Source organism: Panulirus ornatus, chromosome 6 (genome assembly GCF_036320965.1).
Source record: "Panulirus ornatus isolate Po-2019 chromosome 6, ASM3632096v1, whole genome shotgun sequence".
Classification (NCBI taxonomy): domain Eukaryota; kingdom Metazoa; phylum Arthropoda; class Malacostraca; order Decapoda; family Palinuridae; genus Panulirus; species Panulirus ornatus.
Window position 1 is genome coordinate 40332041 of NC_092229.1, and position 21317 is coordinate 40353357.

At 41.3% G+C, this 21317-nt stretch overlaps 1 protein-coding gene across 1 annotated transcript in view; it reads left to right on the plus strand.

Moving 5' to 3' along the window:
• The window catches only part of LOC139749160 (uncharacterized), a 346975-nt gene that overhangs the window by 161132 nt on the left and 164526 nt on the right, over positions 1 to 21317 (plus strand). The gene's annotated exons all lie outside the window — the stretch shown is intronic.

Genomic DNA, 21317 nt, shown 5'->3' on the forward strand with positions numbered 1-21317 from the left:
GTTTGTTGAATGTGTTTGATGGTAGAGTGGCAGATATAGGGTGTTTTGGTCGATGTGGTGTTCAAAGTGAGAGGACTAGGGAGAATGATTTGGTAAACAGAGAAGAGGTAGTAAAAGCTTTGCGGAAGATGAAAGTCGGCAAGGCAGTGGGCTTGGATGGTATTGCAGTTGAATTCATTAAAAAAGGTGGTGACTGTATTATTGAGTGGTTGTTAAGGATATTTAATGTTTGTATAGCTCATATTGAGGTCCTTGAGGACTGGCGTAATGCTTGCATAGTTCCATTGTGCAAAGGTAAGGGGAATAAGAGTGAGTGCTCAATTTTCAGAGGTATATGTTTGTTGAGTATTCCTGGGAAATGATATGCGAGGGTATTGATTGAGAGGGTGGAGGCATGTACAGATCATCAGATTGGGGAAGAGCAGTGTGGTTTCAAAAGTAGTAGAGGATGTGTGGATCAGGTGTTTGCTTTGAAGAATGTATGTGAGAAATACTTAGAATAGCAAATGGATTTGTATGTAGCATTTATGGATCTGGAGAAGGCATATGACAAAGTTGATAGAGATGCTCTGTGAAAGGTATGAAGAATGTATGGTGTGGGAGGTAAGTTGTTAGAAGCAGTGAAAAGTTTTATCGAGGATGGAAGGCACGTGTACGCTTAGGAAGAGAGGAAAGCGATTGGTTCTCAGTGAATGTAGGTTTACGGCAGGGGTGTGTGATGTCTCCATAGCTGTTTAATTTGTTTCTGGATGGGGTTGTTAGGGAAGTGAATGCAAGAGTTTTGGAAAGAGGGGCAAGTATGCAGACTGTTGTGATGAGAGAGCGTGGGAAGTGAGTCAGTTGTTGTTTGCTGATGATACAGCGCTGGTGGCTGATTCATGTGAGAAACTGCAGAAGCTGGTTACTGACAGTAGTTTGGTAAAGTGTGTGAAAGAAGAAAGCTGAGAGTAAATGTGATTAAGAGTAAGGTTATTAGGTACAGTAGGGTTGAGGGAGAAATCAATTGGGAGGTAAATTTGAATGGAGAAAAACTGGAGGAAGTAAAGTGTTATAGTTATCTGGGAGTGTATTTGGCAGCGGCTGGAACCATGGAAGCGGAAGTGAACCATAGGGTGGGGGAGGGGGCGAAAGTTCCGGGAGCGTTGAAAAATGTGTGGAAGTCGAGAACGATATCTTGAAAAATAAAAATGGGTATGTTTGAAGAAATAGTGGTTCCAACAATGCTATAGGGTTGCGAGGCGTGGGCGATAGATAGAGTTGTGCGGAGGAGGGTAGATGTGCTGGAAATGAGATGTTTGAGGACGATATGTTGTGTGAGGTGGTTTGATCGAGTGAGTAATGAAAGGGTAAGAGAGAGATGTGTGGTAATAAAAAGAGTGTGGTTGAGAGAGCAGAAGAGGGTGTTGTGAAATGGTTTGGGCACATGGAGAGAATGAGTGAGGAAAGATTGACCAAGAGGATATATGTGTCAGAGGTGGAGGGAACGAGGAGAAGTGGGAGACAAAATTGGAGGTGGAAAGATGAAGTGAAAAAGATTTTGAGTGATTGGGGCCTGAATATACAGGAGGGTGAAAGGCGTGCAAGGAATAGAGTGAATTTGGAACGATGTGGTATACCGGGGTCGACCTGCTTTCAGTGGATTGAACCAGGGCATGTGAAGCGTCTGGGACCTGGAAACTGGATGTGGAAAGGGAGCTGTGGTTTCGGTGCACTATACATGACAGCTAGAGACTGAGTGTGAACGAATGTGGCCTTTGTTGTCTTTTCTTACCGCTACCTAGCGCACATGTGGGGCGAAGGTGTTGTCATTTTATGTGTTGCGGGGTGGCGACGGGAAAGAATAAGGGTAGACAGTATGAATTATGTACTAGTGCATATATGTATATGTTTGTGTGTGCATATGTATGTATACGTTGAGATGAATAGGTATGTATATGTGCGTGTGTGGACGTGTAAGTATATACATGTGTATGTGGGTGGGTTGGACCATTCTTTCGTATGTTTCCTTGTGCTACCTCGCTAACGCAGGAGACAGCGACAAAGTATAACAAAAAAAAAAGAATATATATATATATATATATATATATATATATATATATATATATATATATATATATATATATATATATATATATGGAAATCCTCCCCTCTCACTTTTTTTTTTTTTTCCAAAAGAGGGAACAGAGAAGGGGCCCAGGTGAGGATATTCCCTCAAGGGCCCAGTCCTCTGTTCTCAACGCTACCTCGCTAATGCGGGAAATGGCGAATAGTATGAAAGAAAAGATATATATATATATAATTATATATATAATTATATATATATATATATATATATATATATATATATATATATATATATATATATATATATATAGATATATATATGACAGAGTGGCGATATAGGGTGTTTTGGTCGAGGTGTGCGAAGTGAGGGGTCAAGAGAAGATTTGTTAAACAGAGATAGGTAGTGAAGCTTTGGTAAGATGAAGGGGCGGGTTGGATGGTGTTGCAGTGGAATTTATTTAAAAAGGGGGTGCCTCTGTTGTTTATGGTTGTGAGGATATTCTGGTTATGTACGGTTGATGGTGATGTGACTAAAGAATTGGCGGTGTGCATGCATGGTGCTTTGTATAAAGGCAAAGGGATTAAAGGTGAGTGTTCAGATTAAAAAGGTATAAGTTTGTTGAGTATTTTTTGGAAATTTTTTGGGGACGTTATTGATTAAAGAGGGTAAAGGGCATGTAAGAATATCAGTTTGGGGGAAGATTATTTGTGGTTTCAGAAGGGGTTGGGGATGTGTGGATCAGGTGTTTGCTTTGAAGAATGTATGTGAGAAATACTTAGAATAGCAAATGGATTTGTATGTAGCATTTATGGATCTGGAGAAGGCATATGACAAAGTTGATAGAGATGCTCTGTGAAAGGTATGAAGAATGTATGGTGTGGGAGGTAAGTTGTTAGAAGCAGTGAAAAGTTTTATCGAGGATGGAAGGCACGTGTACGCTTAGGAAGAGAGGAAAGCGATTGGTTCTCAGTGAATGTAGGTTTACGGCAGGGGTGTGTGATGTCTCCATAGCTGTTTAATTTGTTTCTGGATGGGGTTGTTAGGGAAGTGAATGCAAGAGTTTTGGAAAGAGGGGCAAGTATGCAGACTGTTGTGATGAGAGAGCGTGGGAAGTGAGTCAGTTGTTGTTTGCTGATGATACAGCGCTGGTGGCTGATTCATGTGAGAAACTGCAGAAGCTGGTTACTGACAGTAGTTTGGTAAAGTGTGTGAAAGAAGAAAGCTGAGAGTAAATGTGATTAAGAGTAAGGTTATTAGGTACAGTAGGGTTGAGGGAGAAATCAATTGGGAGGTAAATTTGAATGGAGAAAAACTGGAGGAAGTAAAGTGTTATAGTTATCTGGGAGTGTATTTGGCAGCGGCTGGAACCATGGAAGCGGAAGTGAACCATAGGGTGGGGGAGGGGCGAAAGTTCCGGGAGCGTTGAAAAATGTGTGGAAGTCGAGAACGTTATCTTGAAAAATAAAAATGGGTATGTTTGAAGAAATAGTGGTTCCAACAATGCTATAGGGTTGCGAGGCGTGGGCGATAGATATAGTTGTGCGGAGGAGGGTAGATGTGCTGGAAATGAGATGTTTGAGGACGATATGTTGTGTGAGGTGGTTTGATCGAGTGAGTAATGAAAGGGTAAGAGAGAGATGTGTGGTAATAAAAAGAGTGTGGTTGAAAGAGCAGAAGAGGGTGTTGTGAAATGATTTGGTCACATGGAGAGAATGAGTGAGGAAAGATTGACCAAGAGGATATATGTGTCAGAGGTGGAGGGAACGAGGAGAAGTGGGAGACAAAATTGGAGGTGGAAAGATGAAGTGAAAAAGATTTTGAGTGATCGGGGCCTGAATATACAGGAGGGTGAAAGGCGTGCAAGGAATAGAGTGAATTTGGAACGATGTGGTATACCGGGGTCGACCTGCTTTCAGTGGATTGAACCAGGGCATGTGAAGCGTCTGGGACCTGGAAACTGGATGTGGAAAGGGAGCTGTGGTTTCGGTGCACTATACATGACAGCTAGAGACTGAGTGTGAACGAATGTGGCCTTTGTTGTCTTTTCTTACCGCTACCTAGCGCACATGTGGGGCGAAGGTGTTGTCATTTTATGTGTTGCGGGGTGGCGACGGGAAAGAATAAGGGTAGACAGTATGAATTATGTACTAGTGCATATATGTATATGTTTGTGTGTGCATATGTATGTATACGTTGAGATGAATAGGTATGTATATGTGCGTGTGTGGACGTGTAAGTATATACATGTGTATGTGGTGGGTTGGACCATTCTTTCGTATGTTTCCTTGTGCTACCTCGCTAACGCAGGAGACAGCGACAAAGTATAACAAAAAAAAAAGAATATATATATATATATATATATATATATATATATATATATATATATATATATATATATATATATATATATATATATGGAAATCCTCCCCTCTCACTTTTTTTTTTTTTTCCAAAAGAGGGAACAGAGAAGGGGCCCAGGTGAGGATATTCCCTCAAGGGCCCAGTCCTCTGTTCTCAACGCTACCTCGCTAATGCGGGAAATGGCGAATAGTATGAAAGAAAAGATATATATATATATAATTATATATATAATTATATATATATATATATATATATATATATATATATATATATATATATATATATATATATATATATATATATATATGACAGAGTGGCAGATATAGGGTGTTTTGGTCGAGGTGGTGTGCGAAGTGAGAGGGTCACAGAGAATGATTTGGTAAACAGAGATGAGGTAGTGAAAGCTTTGCGGAAGATGAAAGGGGGCGGGTTTGGATGGTGTTGCAGTGGAATTTATTTAAAAAGGGGGTGCCTCTGTTGTTTACTGGTTAGTGAGGATATTCTGTGTATGTACGGTTGATGGTGATGTGACTCAGAATTGGCGGTGTGCATGCATGGTGCCTTTGTATAAAGGCAAAGGGAATAAAGGTGAGTGTTCAGATTAAAAAGGTATAAGTTTGTTGAGTATTTTTTGGAAATTATATTGGACGTTATTGATTGAGAGGGTGAAGGCATGTACAGAATATCAGATTGGGGAAGATTAGTGTGGTTTCAGAAGTGGTTGAGGATGTGTGGATCAGGTGTTTGCTTTGAAGAATGTATATAATAAATGCTTAGAAAAACAGATTCATGCATATGGAGAAGGCTAATGATAGAGTTGATATGGATGCTCAGTGGAAGGTATTAAGAGTACATGGTGTGAGAGGAAAGTTACTAGAAGTAGTGAAAAGTTTTTATCGAGGATGTAAGGCATGTGAACGAGTGGCACGAGAGGAAAGGGATTGGTTCCCAGTGAATGTTCCCAGTGAAGAGAGTGGTGAGAGTATGTGAACCTGGTAAGGAGAGTTCTGTGGGGAAGTACCAGGAGAGATTGAGTGCAGAATCGAAAAAGGTGAGAGCAAATGACGTAAGGGGAGTGGGAGAGGATTGGTATGTATTTAGGGAAGCAGTGATTGCTTGCGCAAAAGATGCCAGTGGCTTGAGAAAGGTCGGAGGTGGGCAGATTAGAAAGGGTAGTGAGTGGTGGGATGAAGAAGTAAGATTATTAGTGAAAGAGAAGAGAGAGGCATTTGGACGATTTTTGCTGGGAAATACTGCAAATTAGTGGGAGATGTATAAAAGAAAGAGGCAGGAGTTCAAGAGAAATGTGCAATAGGTGAAAAAGAGGGCAAATGAGTGATGGGGTAAGAGAGTATCATCAAATTTTAGAGAGAACAAAACTTTGTTTTGGAAGGAGATAAATAAAGTGCGTAAGACAAGAGAACTAATGGGAACATCGGTGAAGGGGCTAATGGGGAGATCATAACAAGTACTGGTGAAGTGAGATGGAGCGAGTACTTTGAAGGTTTGTTGAATGTGTTTGATGATAGAGTGGCAGATATAAGGTCTTAAGGTTGAGGTGATGTGCGAAGTGAGAGGGTCAGGGAGAATGGTTTGGTGAACAGAGAAAAGGTAGTGAAAGCTATGCGGAAGATGAAAGCCCACAAGGTGGCGGGATTGGATGGTATTGCAGTCGATTTTCTTAAAAAAAGGGGTGACTGTATTGTTGACTGGTTGGTAAGGATATTCAATGTATATATGGTTCACGATGAAGTGCCTGAGAATTGGCAAAATGCATGCATTGTGCCATTGTACAAAGGCAAAGGGGATAAAGGTAAGTGCTCAAATTAAAGACGTATAAGTCTCTTGAGTATTCCTGGGAAATTATATGGGAGGGTATTGATTGAGAGGGTAAAGGCATATACAGAGTATGAGATTGGGGAGGAGTAGTGTGCTTTCAGAAGTGGTAGAGGATGTGTGGATTAGGTGTTTGCTTTGAAGAATATATGCCAAATATACTTAGTAAAACAAATGGATTTGTATGTGCCATTTTTGGATCTGGAGAAGGGATGTGGTAGAGTTGATAAAGATGCTTTATGGTAGGTATTCAGAGTATATGGTGTGGGATGTAAGTTCATAGAAGCAATGAAAAGTTTTTATCAAGGATGTAAGGCATGTGTATGAGAAGGAATGTCGGTTTGGGGAAGTGTGCATGATGTCTCCATGGTTGTTTATTTTGTATCTGGATGTGGTGGTTGGGGAGATGAATTCAAGAGTTTTGGAAAGAGGGGCAACTAGGCAGTCTGTTGTGAATGAGAGGGCTTGGGAAGTGAGTCAGTTGTTGTTCGCTGATAATACAGCGCTGGTGGCTCATTCGTGTGAGAAATTGCAGAAGCTGGTGACTGAATTGGTAAAGTGTGTGAAAGATGAAAGCTGAGAGTAAATGTGAATAAGAGCAAGGTTATTAGGTACCGTAGGGTTGAGGGACTAGTCAATTGGGACGTAAGTTTGAATGGAGAAAAACTGGAGGAAGTGAAGTGTTTTAGATATCTGTGAGTGGATTTGGCAGCGGATGGAAACATGGAAGCGGAAGTGAATCACAGGGTGGGGGAAGGGGGCGAAAGTTTTGGGAGCATTGACAAATGTGTGGAAATCGAGAACGTTATCTCGGAAAGCAAAAATGGGTATGTTTGAAGGAATAGTAGTTCCAACAATGTTGTATGGTTGCGAGGCGTGGGCTATGGATAGAGTTGGGCGCTAGAGGGTGGATGTGCTGGAAATGAGATGTTTGAGGACAATATGTGGTGTGAGGTGGTTTGATCGAGTAAGTGATGTAAGGGTAAGAGAGATGTGTGGAAGTAAAAAGTGTGGTTGAAAGAGCAGAAGAGAGTGTTTTGAAATGGTTTGGTCTCATGGAGAGAATGAGTGAGGAAAGATTGACCAAAAGGTTATATGTGTCAGAGATGGAGGGAACGAGAAGTGGGAGACCATATTGGAGGTGGAAAGATGGAATGAAAAATATTTTGAGTGATCGGGGCCTGAACATGCAGGAGGGTGAAAGGCGTGCAAGGACTAGAGTGAATTGGTACGATGTGGTATACCGGGGTCGACGTGCTGTCAATGGATTGAACCAGGGCATGTGAAGCGTCTGGGATAAACCATGGAAAGTTGTGTGGGGCCTGGATGTGGAAAGGGAGCTGTGGTTTCAGTGCATTATTACATGACAGCTAGAGACAGTGTGAACGAATGTGGCCTTTGTTGTCTTACTAGCGGAACCTCGCACACATGAGGGGGGAGGGGGTTGTTATTCCATATGTGGCAAGGTGGCGATGGGAATGAATAAAGGCAGACAGTATGAATTATGTACATGTGTATATATGTATACGTCTCTGTGTGTATATATATGTATACATTGAGATGTGTAGGTATGTATATTTGCGTGTGTGGACGTGTACGTATATGCATGTGTATGCGGATGGGTTGGGCCATTCTTTCGTCTGTTTCCTTGCACTACCTCGCTAACACGGGAGACAGAACCAAAGCAAAATAAAAAAGAAATAGAATATATATATATATATATATATATATATTTTTTTTTTTTTTGCTTTGTCGCTGTCTCCCGCGTTTGCGAGGTAGCGCAAGGAAACAGACGAAAGAAATGGCCCAACCCACCCCCATACACATGTATATACATACGTCCACACACGCAAGGATACATACCTACACAGCTTTCCATGGTTTACCCCAGAAGCTTCACATGCCCTGATTCAATCCACTGACAGCACGTCAACCCCGGTATACCACATCGATCCAATTCACTCTATTCCTTGCCCTCCTTTCACCCTCCTGCATGTTCAGGCCCCGATCACACAAAATCTTTTTCACTCCATCTTTCCACCTCCAATTTGGTCTCCCACTTCTCCTCGTTCCCTCCACCTCCGACACATATATCCTCTTGGTCAATCTTTCCTCACTCATTCTCTCCATGTGCCCAAACCATTTCAAAACACCCTCTTCTGCTCTCTCAACCACGCTCTTTTTATTTCCACACATCTCTCTTACCCTTACGTTACTCACTCGATCAAACCACCTCACACCACACATTGTCCTCAAACATCTCATTTCCAGCACATCCACCCTCCTGCGCACAACTCTATCCATAGCCCATGCCTCGAAACCATACAACATTGTTGGAACCACTATTCCTTCAAACATACCCATTTTTGCTTTCCGAGATAATGTTCTCGACTTCCACACATTCTTCAAGGCTCCCAGGATTTCGCCCCCTCCCCCACCCTATGATTCACTTCCGCTTCCATGGTTCCATCCGCTGCCAGATCCATTCCCAGATATCTAAAACACTTTACTTCCTCCAGTTTTGCTCCATTCAAACTTACCTCCCAATTGACTTGACCCTCAACCCTACTGTACCTAATAACCTTGCTCTTATTCACATTTACTCTTAACTTTCTTCTTTCACACACTTTACCAAACTCAGTCACCAGCTTCTACAGTTTCTCACATGAATCAGCCACCAGCGCTGTATCATCAGCGAACAACAACTGACTCACTTCCCAAGCTCTCTCATTCACAACAGACTTCATACTTGCCCCTCTTTCCAAAACTCTTGCATTCACCTCCCTAACAACCCCATCCATAAACAAATTAAACAACCATGGAGACATCACACACCCCTGCCGCAAACCAACATTCACTGAGAACCAATCACTTTCCTCTCTTCCTACACGTACACATGCCTTACATCCTCGATAAAAACTTTTTACTGCTTCTAACAACTTGCCTCCCACACCATATATTCTTGAAACCATCCACAGAGCATCTCTATCAACTCTATCATATGCCTTCTCCAGATCCATAAATGCTACATACAAATCCATTTGCTTTTCTAGGTATTTCTCACATACATTCTTTAAAGCAAACACCTGATCCACACATCCTCTACCACTTCTGAAACCACACTGCTCTTCCCCAATCTGATGCTCTGTACATGCCTTCACCCTCTCAATCAATACCCTCACATATAATTTACCAGGAATACTCAACAAACTTATACCTCTGTAATTTGAGCACTCACTCTTATCCCCTTTGCCTTTGTACAATGGCACTATGCACGCATTCCGCCAATCCTCAGGCACCTCACCATGAGTCATACATACATTAAGTAACCTTACCAACCAGTCAGCAATAGAGTCACCTCTTTTTTAATAAATTCCACTGCAATACCATCCAAACCTGCTGCCTTGCCGGCTTTCATCTTCCGCAAAGCTTTTACTACCCCTTCTCTGTTTACCAAATCATTTTCCCTAACCCTCTCACTTTGCACACCACCTCGACCAAAACACCCTATATCTGCCACTCTATCATCAAACACATTCAACAAACCTTCAAGATACTCACTCCATCTCCTCACATCACCACTACTTGTTATCACCTCCCCATATGCGCCCTTCACTGAAGTTCCCATTTGCTCCCTTGTCTTATGCACTTTATTTACCTACTTCCAGAACATCTTTTTATTCTCCCTAAAATTTAATGATACTCTCTCACCCCAACTCTCATTTGCCCTCTTTTTCACCTCTTGCACCTTTCCCTTGACCTCCTGTCTCTTTCTTTTATACATCTCCCACTCAGTTGCATTTTTTCCCTGCAAAAATCGTCCAAATGCCTCTCTCTTCTCTTTCACTAATAATCTTACTTCTTCATCCCACCACTCACTACCCTTTCTAATCAACCCACCTCCCACTCTTCTCATGCCACAAGCTTCTTTTGCGCAATCCATCACTGATTCCCTAAATACATCCCATTCCTCCCCCACTCCCCTTACTTCCATTGTTCTCACCTTTTTCCATTCTGAAACAGGAGTTGTGGGAGCATGTGATAGAATGTAAGAAAGTAAATTCTCGATTAATATGGGTCAAACTGAAAGTTGATGGAGAGAGATGGGTGATTATTGGTGCATATGCGCTTGGGCATGAGGAGAAAGATCATGAGAGGCAAGTGTTTTGGGAGCAGCTGAATGAGTGTGTTAGTGGTTTTGATGCACGAGACTAGGTTATAGTGATGGGTGATTTGAATGCAAAGGTGAGTAATGTGGCATGTGGCAGTTGAGGGAATAATTGGTATACATGGGGTGTTCAGTGTTGTAAATGGAAATGGTGAAGAGCTTGTAGATTTATGTGCTGAAAAAGGACGTGATTGGGAATACCTGGTTTAAAAAGCGAGATATACATAAGTATACGTATGTAAGTAGGAGAGATGGCAAGAGAGCGTTATTGGATTACGTGTTAATTGACAGTCGCGCGAAAGAGAGACTTTTGGATGTTAATGTGCTGAGAGGTGCAACTGGAGGGATGTCTGATCATTATCTTGTGGAGGCTAAGGTGAAGATTTGTATGGGTTTTCAGAAAAGAAGAGTGAATGTTGGGGTGAAGATCGTGGTGAGAGTAAGTGAGCTTGGGAAGGAGACTTGTGTGAGGAAGTACCAGGAGATATATAAATAAATATATATATATATATTTTTTTTTTTCATACTATTCGCCATTTCCCGCGATAGCGAGGTAGCGTTAAGAACAGAGGACTGGGCCTTTGAGGGAATATCCTCACCTGGCCCTCGTCTCTGTTCCTTCTTTTGGAAAAAAAAAAAAAAAAAAAACGAGAGGGGAGGATTTCCAGCCCCCCGCTCCCTTCCCTTTTAGTCGCCTTCTACGACACGCAGGGAATACGTGGGAAGTATTCTTTCTCCCCTATCCCCAGGGAATATATATATATATATATATATATATATATATATATATATATATATATATATGCATATATATATATATATATATATATATATATATATATATATATATATATATATATATATATATGTATATATATATATATATATATATATATATATATATATATATATATATATATATATATATTCCTAGGAGTCCTCGAGGAAAATGAAACTCATCGTGTTTCATTTTCCCTGTGGACTCTTAGGAATATCTTAATATATATATATATATATATATATATATATATATATATATATATATATATATATATATATATATATATATATATATATATATTTCTTTCTTTCGTACTATTCGCCATTTCCCGCATTAGCGAGGTAGCGTTATCAACAGAGGACTGGGCCTTAGAGGGAATATCCTCACCTGGCCCCCCTCTCTGTTCCTTCCTTTGGAAAATTAAAAAAAAAAAAAAACGAGAGGGGAGGATTTCCAGCCACCCGCTCCCTCCCCTTTTAGTCGCCTTCTACGACACGCAGGGAATACATGGGAAGTATTCTTTCTCCCCTATCCCCAGGAATAATATATATATATATATATATATATATATATATATATATATATATATATATATATATATATTTTTCATACTATTCGCCATTTCCCGCGGTAGCGAGGTAGCTTTAGGAACAGAGGACTGAGCCTTTGAGGGAAATCCCCACTTGGCCCCCAACTCTGTTCCTTCCTTAGGAAAATTAAAAATGAGAGGGGAGGATTTCCAGCCCCCCCGCTCCCATATATATATATACATATGTATATATGTATATGTATATATATATATGTACAAAGGCAAAGGGGATAAGAGTGAGTGCTCAAATTACAGAGGTATAAGTTTGTTGAGTATTCCTGGTAAATTGTATGGGAGGGTATTGATTGAGAGGGTGAAGGCATGTACAGAGCATCAGATTGGGGAAGAGCAGTGCGGTTTCAGAAGTGGTAGAGGATGTGTGGATCAGGTGTTTGCTTTGAAGAATGTATGTGAGAAATACTTAGAAAAGAAAATGGATTTGTATGTAGCATTTATGGATCTGGAGAAGGCATATGATAGAGTTGATAGAGATGCTCTGTGGAAGGTATTAAGAATATATGGTGTGGGAGGCAAGTTGTTAGAAGCAGTGAAAAGTTTTTATCGAGGATGTAAGGCATGTGTACGTGTAGGAAGAGAGGAAAGTGATTGGTTCTCAGTGAATGTAGGTTTGCGGCAGGGGTGTGTGATGTCTCCATGGTTGTTTAATTTGTTTATGGATGGGGTTGTAAAGGAGGTAAATGCAAGAGTCCTGGAAAGAGGGGCAAGTATGAAGTCTGTTGGGGATGAGAGAGCTTGGGAAGTGAGTCAATTGTTGTTCGCTGATGATACAGCGCTGGTGGCTGATTCATGTGAGAAACTGCAGAAGCTGGTGACTGAGTTTGGTAAAGTGTGTGGAAGAAGAAAGTTGAGAGTAAATGTGAATAAGAGCAAGGTTATTAGGTACAGTAGGGGTGAGGGTCAAGTCAATTGGGAGGTGAGTTTGAATGGAGAAAAACTGGAGGAAGTGAAGTGTTTTAGATATCTGGGAGTGGATCTGTCAGCGGATGGAACCATGGTAGCGGAAGTGGATCATAGGGTGGGGGAGGGGGCGAAAATTTTGGGAGCCTTGAAAAATGTGTGGAAGTCGAGAACATTATCTCGGAAAGCAAAAATGGGTATGTTTGAGGGAATAGTGGTTCCAACAATGCTGTATGGTTGCGAGGCGTGGGCTATGGATAGAGATGTGCGCAGGAGGATGGATGTGCTGGAAATGAGATGTTTGAGGACAATGTGTGGTGTGAGGTGGTTTGATCGAGTAAGTAACGTAAGGGTAAGAGAGATGTGTGGAAATAAAAAGAGCGTGGTTGAGAGAGCAGAAGAGGGTGTTTTGAAATGGTTTGGGCACATGGAGAGAATGAGTGAGGAGAGATTGACCAAGAGGATATATGTGTCGGAGGTGGAGGGAACGAGGAGAAGAGGGAGACCAAATTGGAGGTGGAAAGATGGAGTGAAAAAGATTTTGTGTGATCGGGGCCTGAACATGCAGGAAGGTGAAAGGAGGGCAAGAAATAGAGTGAATTGGAGTCATGTGGTATACAGGGGTTGACGTGCTGTCAGTGGATTGAAGCAAGGCATGTGAAGCGTCTGGGGTAAACCATGGAAAGCTGTGTAGGTATGTATATTTGCGTGTGTGGACGTGTGTATGTACATGTGTATGGGGGGGGGGGGGGGGTGGGGCCATTTCTTTCGTCTGTTTCCTTGCGCTACCTCGCAAACGCGGGAGACAGCGACAAAGTATAAAAAAAAAAAAAAATATATATATATATATATATATATATATATATATATATATATATATATATATATATATATATATATATATTAGATGTTAGGAGCAGTGAAAAGTTTTTATCGAAGATGTAAGGCATGTGTACGTGTAGGAAGAGAGGAAAATGATTGATTCTCAGTGAACGTTGGTTTGCCGCATAGGTGCTTGATGTCTCCATGGTTATTTAATTTTTTTATGGATTAGGTTGTCAGGGAGGTGAATGCAAGAGTTTTGGAAAGAGGGGCAAGTATGCAGTCTGTTGTGGATGAGAGAGTTTGGGAAGTGAGTCAGTTGTTGTTCGCTGATGATACATCGCTGGTGGCTGATTCGTTTGAGAAACTGCAGAATTTTGTGACTGAGTTTGGTAAAGTGTGTGAAAGAAGAAAGCTGAGAGTAAATGTGAATAAGAGTAAGGTTATTAGGTACAGTAGGGTTAAGGGACTAGTCAATTGGGAGATAAGTTTGAATGGAGAAAAACTGGAGGAAGTGGTGTTTTAGATATCTGGGAATCATAGTGAATCATAGGGTGGAGGAGGGAGCGAAAGTTCTGGGAGCGTTGAAAAATGCATGGAAGATGAGAAAGTTATCTTGGAAAGCAAAAATAGGTATGTTTGAAGGAATATTGGTTCCAGTAATGTTATATGGGTGCGAGGCGTGGGCTATAGATAGAGTTGTGCGGAGGAGGGTGGATATGCTGCAAATGAGATGTTTGAGGACAATATGTGGTGTGAGGTGGTTTGATCGAATAAGTAATGAAAGGGTAAGAGAGATATGTGGTAATAAAAAGAGTGTGGTTGAGAGAGCAGAAAATGGTGTTTTGAAATAGTTTGGTCACATGGAGAGAATGAGTGAGGAAAGATTGACAAAGAGGATATATGTGTCATAGGTGGAGGGAACGAGGAGGTGGAGGTGGAAAGATGGAGTGAAAAAGATTTTGAGTGATCGAGGCCTGAAAATGCAGGAGGGTGAAAGGCATGCAAGGAATAGAGTGAATCGGAACGATGTGGTATATTGGGGTCGACATGCTGTCAGTGGATTGAACCAGGGCATATGAAGCGTCTGGGGTAAACCATGGAAAATTTGTGGGACCTGGATATGGAGAGGGAGCTGTGGTTTTGATGCATTATACATGACAGCTAGAGACTGAATAAGAACGGATGTGGCCTTTGTTGTGTTTTCCTAGCGCTATTTCGCACGCGCGTGGGGGATGGGGGTGCCATTTCATGTGTTGCGGGGCAGCGACGGCAATGGATGAAAGCAGCAAGTTTGAATATGTACATTTGTCTGTATGTATATGTCTGTATATATCAAACACATTCAACAAACCTTAAAAATTCTCACTCTATGTCCTTCTCACATCACCACTACTTGTTATCACCTTCCCATTAGCCCCCTTCACTGATGCTCCCATTTTTTCCCTTGTCTTATGCACTTTATTTACCTCCTCCTAAAACATCTTTTTATTCTTCCTAAAATTTAATGATTCTCTCTCACCCCAACTCTTATTTGCTCTCTTTTTTTCGCCTCTTGCACCTTTCTCTTCACCCTCTGCCTCTTTCTTATATACATCTCCCACTCATTTGCATTATTTCCCTTAAAAAATCGTTCGAATGCCTTTCTCTTCTCTTTCACTAATAATCTTACTTCTTCATCCCACCACTCACTACCCTTTCTAATCTGCCCAACTCCCATGCTTCTCATGCCACAAGCGTCTTTTGCACAAGCCATCACTGCTTCCCTAAATACATCCCATTCCTCCCCCAATCCCCTAACGTCCTTTGTTCTCACCTTTTTCCATTCTGTAATCAGTCTCTCCTGGTACTTCCTCACACAAAGTCTCCTTCCGAAGCTCACTTACTCTCACCACTCTCTTCACCCCAAAACCTCTACAAATCTTCACCTTCCCCTCCACAAGATAATGATCAGACATCCCTCTAGTTGCTCCTCTGAGCACATTAAAATGTAAAAGTCTCTCTTTCGCGCGCCTATCAATTAACTTGTTATATAATAACGCTCTCTGGCCATGTCTCCTATTTATATACGTATACTTATGTGTAACTCTTTTTTTAAACAAGGTATTCCCAATCACCAGTCTCTTTTCAGCATATAAATCTACAAGCTCTTCACTATTTCTCTTTACAACACTAGACACCCCATGTACACCAGTTATTCCCTCAACTGCCACATTACTCACCTTTGCATTCAAATCACCCATCACTATAACCCGGTCTTGTGCATCAAAACTACTAACACAATCAATCAGCCGCTCCCAAAATACTTGCCTCTCATGATCTTTCTTCTCATGCCCAGGTGCATATGCACCAATAATCCCCCATCTCTCTCCATCCACTTTCAGTTTTACCCATATCATTGTAGAGTTTACTTTCTTACAATCTATCATATACTCCCACCACTCCTCTTTCAGGGGTAGTGTTACTCCTTCCCTTTCTCTTGTCCTCTCACTAACCCCTGACTTTACTCCCAAAACATTCCCAAACCACTCTTCCCCTTTACCCTTGAGCTTCGTTTCACTCAGAGCCAAAACATCCAGGTTCCTTTCCTCAAACATACTATCTATATCTTTTTTCTCATCCACACACATTTAGACACCCCAATCTGAGCCTTCGAGGAGGATGAGCACTCCATACGTGACTTCTTTTTCTGTTTCCCCTTTTAGAAAGTCAAAATACAAGGCGGGGAAGTTTTTTAGCCCCCCGCTCCCGTCCCCTTTAGTTGTCTTCTACGACACGTGAGGAATACGTGAGAAGTATTCTTTCTCTCCTATCCTCAGGGATGATATATATATATATATATATATATATATATATATATATATATATATATTTTTAAACTATTTGCCATTTCCCGCGCTAGCGAGGTAGCGTTAAGAACAGAGGACTGGGCCTTTTTTGGAATATCCTCACCTGGCCCCCTCTGTTCCTTCTTTTGGGAAAAAAAAAAAAAAAAAAATGAGAGGGGAGGATTTCCAGCCCCCCGCTCCCTCCCCTTTTAGTCGCCTTCTACGACACGCAGGGAATACGTGGGAAGTATTCTTAATCCCCTATCCCCAGGGATAATATATATATATATATATATATATATATATATATATATATATATATATATATATATATATATATATATATATATATATATATTCCTATGAGAAGCAGTGAAAAGTTTTTATCGAGGATGTAAGGCATGTATGCCTGTAGGAAAAGAGGAAAATGATTGGTTCTTAGTGAATGTTGGTTTGCGGCAAGGGTGTGTGATGTCTCCATGGTTGTTTAATTTTTTTATGGATTAGGTTGTCAGGGAGGTGAATGCAAGAGTTTTGGAAAGAGGGGCAAGTATGCAGTCTGTTGTGATGAGAGAGTTTGGGAAGTGAGTCAGTTGTTGTTCGCTGATGATACATCGCTGGTGGCTGATTCGTGTGAGAAACTGCAGAATTCGGTGACTGAGTTTGGTAAAGTGTGTGAAAGAAGAAAGCTGAGAGTAAATGTGAATAAGAGTAAGGTTATTAGGTACAGTAGGGTTGAGGGACAAGTCAATTTTGAGGTAAGTTTGAATAGAGAAAAACTTGAGGAAGTGAGGTGTTTTAGATATCTGGGAATCATATTGAATCATAGGGTGGGGGAGGGGGCGAAAGTTCTTGTAGCGTTGAAAAATGTGTGGAATTCGAGAACGTTATCTTGGAAAGCAAAAACAGGTATGTTTGAAGGAATAGTGGTTCCAACAATGTTATATGGTTGCGAGGCGTGGGCTATAGATAGAGTTGTGCGTCGGAGGGTGGATGTGTTGCAAATGAGATGTTTGAGGACAATATGTGGTATGAGGTGGTTTGATCGAGTAAGTAATGTAAGGGTAAGAGAGATGTGTGGTAATGAAAAGAGTGTGGTTGAGAGAGCAGAAGAGGGTGTTTTGAAATGGTTTGGTCACAAGGAGAGAATGAGTGAGGAAAGATTGACAAAGAGGATATATGTTTCAGAGCTGGAGGGAACGAGAAGTGGGAAACGAAATTGGAGGTGGAAAGATGGAGTGAAAAAGATTTTGAGTGATCGGGGCCTGAACATGCAGGAGGAGGAAAGGCGTGCAAGGAATAGAGTGAATTGGAACGATGAGGTATAGCCGGGGTCGACGATCTGTCAGTGGATTGAACCAGGGCATGTGAAGCGTCTGGGGTAAACCAAGTAAATTTTTGTGGGACCTGGATTTGGAAAGGGAGCAGTGGTTTCGGTGTATTATACATGACAGCTAGAGACTGAGTGTGAACGAATGTGGCCTTTGTTGTCTTTTCCTAGCGCTGCCTCATGCACATGTGGGGGGAGGGGGTTTTCATTTCATGTGTGGCGGGGTGGCGACGGGAATGAATAAGGGTAGACGGTATGAATTATGTACATGTGTATATATGTATATTTCTGTGTGTGTATATGTATGTATACGTTGAGATATATAGGTATGTATATGTACGTGTGTGGACATGTATGTGTATACATGTGTATGTGGGTGGGATGGGCCATTCTTTCGTCTGTTTCCTTGCGCTATCTCGCTGATACGGGAGACTGCGACAAATTATAATAGATAGATAAATAATACATACACACACACACACACACACACACACACACACACACACACACACACACACACACACACATATATATATTTATATATATATATATATATATATATATATATATATATATATATATATATATATATATATATATATATATATATATATATATATATTTGTATGGGTTTTCAGAAAAGAAGAGTGAATGTTGGGGTGAAGAGGGTGGTGAGAGTAAGTGAGCTTGGGAAGGAGACTTGTTTGAGGAAGTATCAGGAGAGACTGAGGACAGAATGGAAAAAGGTGAGAACAATGGAAGTAAGGGGAGTGGGGGAGGAATGGGATGTATTTAGGGAATCAGTGATGGATTGCGCAAAAGATGATTGTGGCATGAGAAGAGTGGGAGGTGGGTTGATTAGAAAGGGTAGTGAGTGGTGGGATGAAGAAGTAAGATTATTAGTGAAAGAGAAGAGAGAGGCATTTGGACGATTTTTGCAGGGAAAAAATGTAATTGAGTGGGAGATGTATAAAAGAAAGAGACAGGAGGTCAAGGGAAAGGTGCAAGAGGTGAAAAAGAGGGCAAATAAGAGTTGGGGTGAGAGAGTATCATTAAATTTTAGGAAGAATAAAAAGATGTTCTGGAAGGAGGTAAATAAAGTGCGTAAGACAAGGGAGCAAATGGGAACTTCAGTGAAGGGCGCAAATGGGGAGGTGATAACAAGTAGTGGTGATGTGAGAAGGAGATGGAGTGAGTATTTTGAAGGTTTGTTGAATGTGTTTGATGATAGAGTGGCAGATATAGGGTGTTTTGGTCGAGGTGGTGTGCGAAGTGAGAGGGTTAGGGAGAATGATTTGGTAAACAGAGATGAGGTAGCAAAAGCTTTGCGGAAGATGAAAGCCGGCAAGGTAGCAGGTTTGGATGGTATTGCAGTGGAATCTATTAAAAAAGGGGGTGACTGTATTGTTGAGTGGTTGGTAAGGTTATTTAATGTACGTATGACTCATGGTGAGGTGCCTGAGGATTGGCGGAATGCGTGCATAGTGCCATTGTTCAAAGGCATCGGGGATAAGAGTGAGTGCTCAAACTACAGAGGTATAAGTTTGTTGAGTATTCCCGGTCAATTATATGGGAGGGTATTGATTGAGAGGGTGAAGGCATGTACAGAGCATCAGATTGGGGAAGAGCAGTGTAGTTTCAGAAGTGGTAGAGGATGTGTGGATCAGGTGTTTGCTTTGAAGAATGTATGTGAGAAATACTTAGAAAAGCAAATGGATTTGTATGTAGCATTTATGGATCTGGAGAAGGCATATGATAGAGTTGATAGAGATGCTCTGTGGAAGGTATTAAGAATATATGATGTGGGAGGCAAGTTGTTAGAAGCAGTGAAAAGTTTTTATCGAGGATGTAAGGCATGTGTACGTGTAGGAAGAGAGGAAGGTGATTGGTTCTCAGTGAATGTAGGTTTCCGGCAGGAGTGTGTGATGTCTCCATGGCTGTTTAATTTGTTTATGGATGGGGTTGTTAGGGAGGTGAATGCAAGAGTTTTGGAAAGAGGGGCAAGTATGAAGTCTGTTGTGGATGAGAGACCTTGGGAAGTGAGTCAGTTGTTGTTCGTTGACGATACAGCGCTGGTGGCTGATTCGTGTGAGAAACTGCAGAAGCTGGTGACTGAGTTTGGTAAAGTGTGTGAAAGAGGAAAGTTAAGAGTAAATGTGAATAAGAGCAAGGTTATTAGGTACAGTAGGGTTGAGGGTCAAGTTAATTGGGAGGTAAGTTTGAATGGAGAAAAACTGGAGGAAGTAAAGTGTTTTAGATATCTGGGAATGGATCTGGCAGCGGATGGAACCATGGAAGCGGAAGTGAATCATAGGGTGGGGGAGGGGGCGAAAATCCTGGGAGCCTTGAAGAATGTTTGGAAGTCGAGAACATTATCTCGGAAAGGAAAAATGGGTATGTTTGAAGGCATAGTGGTTCAACAAGTTTGTATGGTTGCGAGGCGTGGGCTATGAATAGAGTTGTGCGCAGGAGGGTGGATGTGCTGGAAATGAGATGTTTGAGGACAATGTTTGGTGTGAGGTGGTTTGATCGAGTAAGTAATGTAAGGGTAAGAGAGATGTGTGGAAATAAAAGGAGCGTGGTTGAGAGAGCAGAAGAGGGTGTTTTGAAATGGTTTGGGCACATGGAGAGAATGAGTGAGGAAAGATTGACCAAGAGGATATATGTGTCGGAGGTGGAGGGAACAAGGAGAAGTGGAAGACCAAATTGGAGGTGGAAAGATGGAGTGAAAAAGATTTTGAGTGATCGGGGCCTGAACGTGCAGGAGGGTGAAAGGCGTGCAAGGAATAGAGTGAATTGGATTGATGTGGTATACCGGGGTTGACGTGCTGTCAGTGGATTGAATCAGGGCATGTGAAGCGTCTGGGGTAAACCATGGAAAGTTGTGTGGGGCCTGGATGTGGAAAGGGAGCTGTGGTTTCGGGCATTATTGCATGACAGCTAGAGACTGAGTGTGAACGAATGGGGCCTTTGTTGTCTTTTCCTAGCGCTACCTCGCACACATGAGGGGAGGGGGATGGTATTCCATGTGTGGCGAGGTGGCGATGGGAATGAATAAAGGCAGAGAGTGTGAATTGTGTGCATGGGTATATATGTATGTGTCTGTGTGTGTATATATATGTGTACATTGAGATGTATAGGTATGTATATTTGCGTGTGTGGACGTGTATGTATATACATGTGTATGGGGGTGGGTTGGGCCATTTCTTTCGTCTGTTTCCTTGCGCTACCTCGCAAACGCGGGAGACAGCGACAAAGCAATATATATATATATATATATATATATATATATATATATATGTATATATATATATATATATATATATATATATATATATATTTATATATATATATATATATATATATATATATATATATATATATATATATATATATATATATATACATAACATACAAACCTCTAACAGCTAGGATTGAAATAGGACCCTTGTGTGGTAGGCGGGAGTGCTACTTCTCGTGTCTGATCGCCCACAATCAAAAATCCCTGTTGGAATACTATATAAATGAATACCCTTCGTCTCACATTGGTGAGCAACAGGATGTCCATGGGTCATTTCCCATCAGGCTTATACAAATAGCAGGTGGCATTTTACATGGG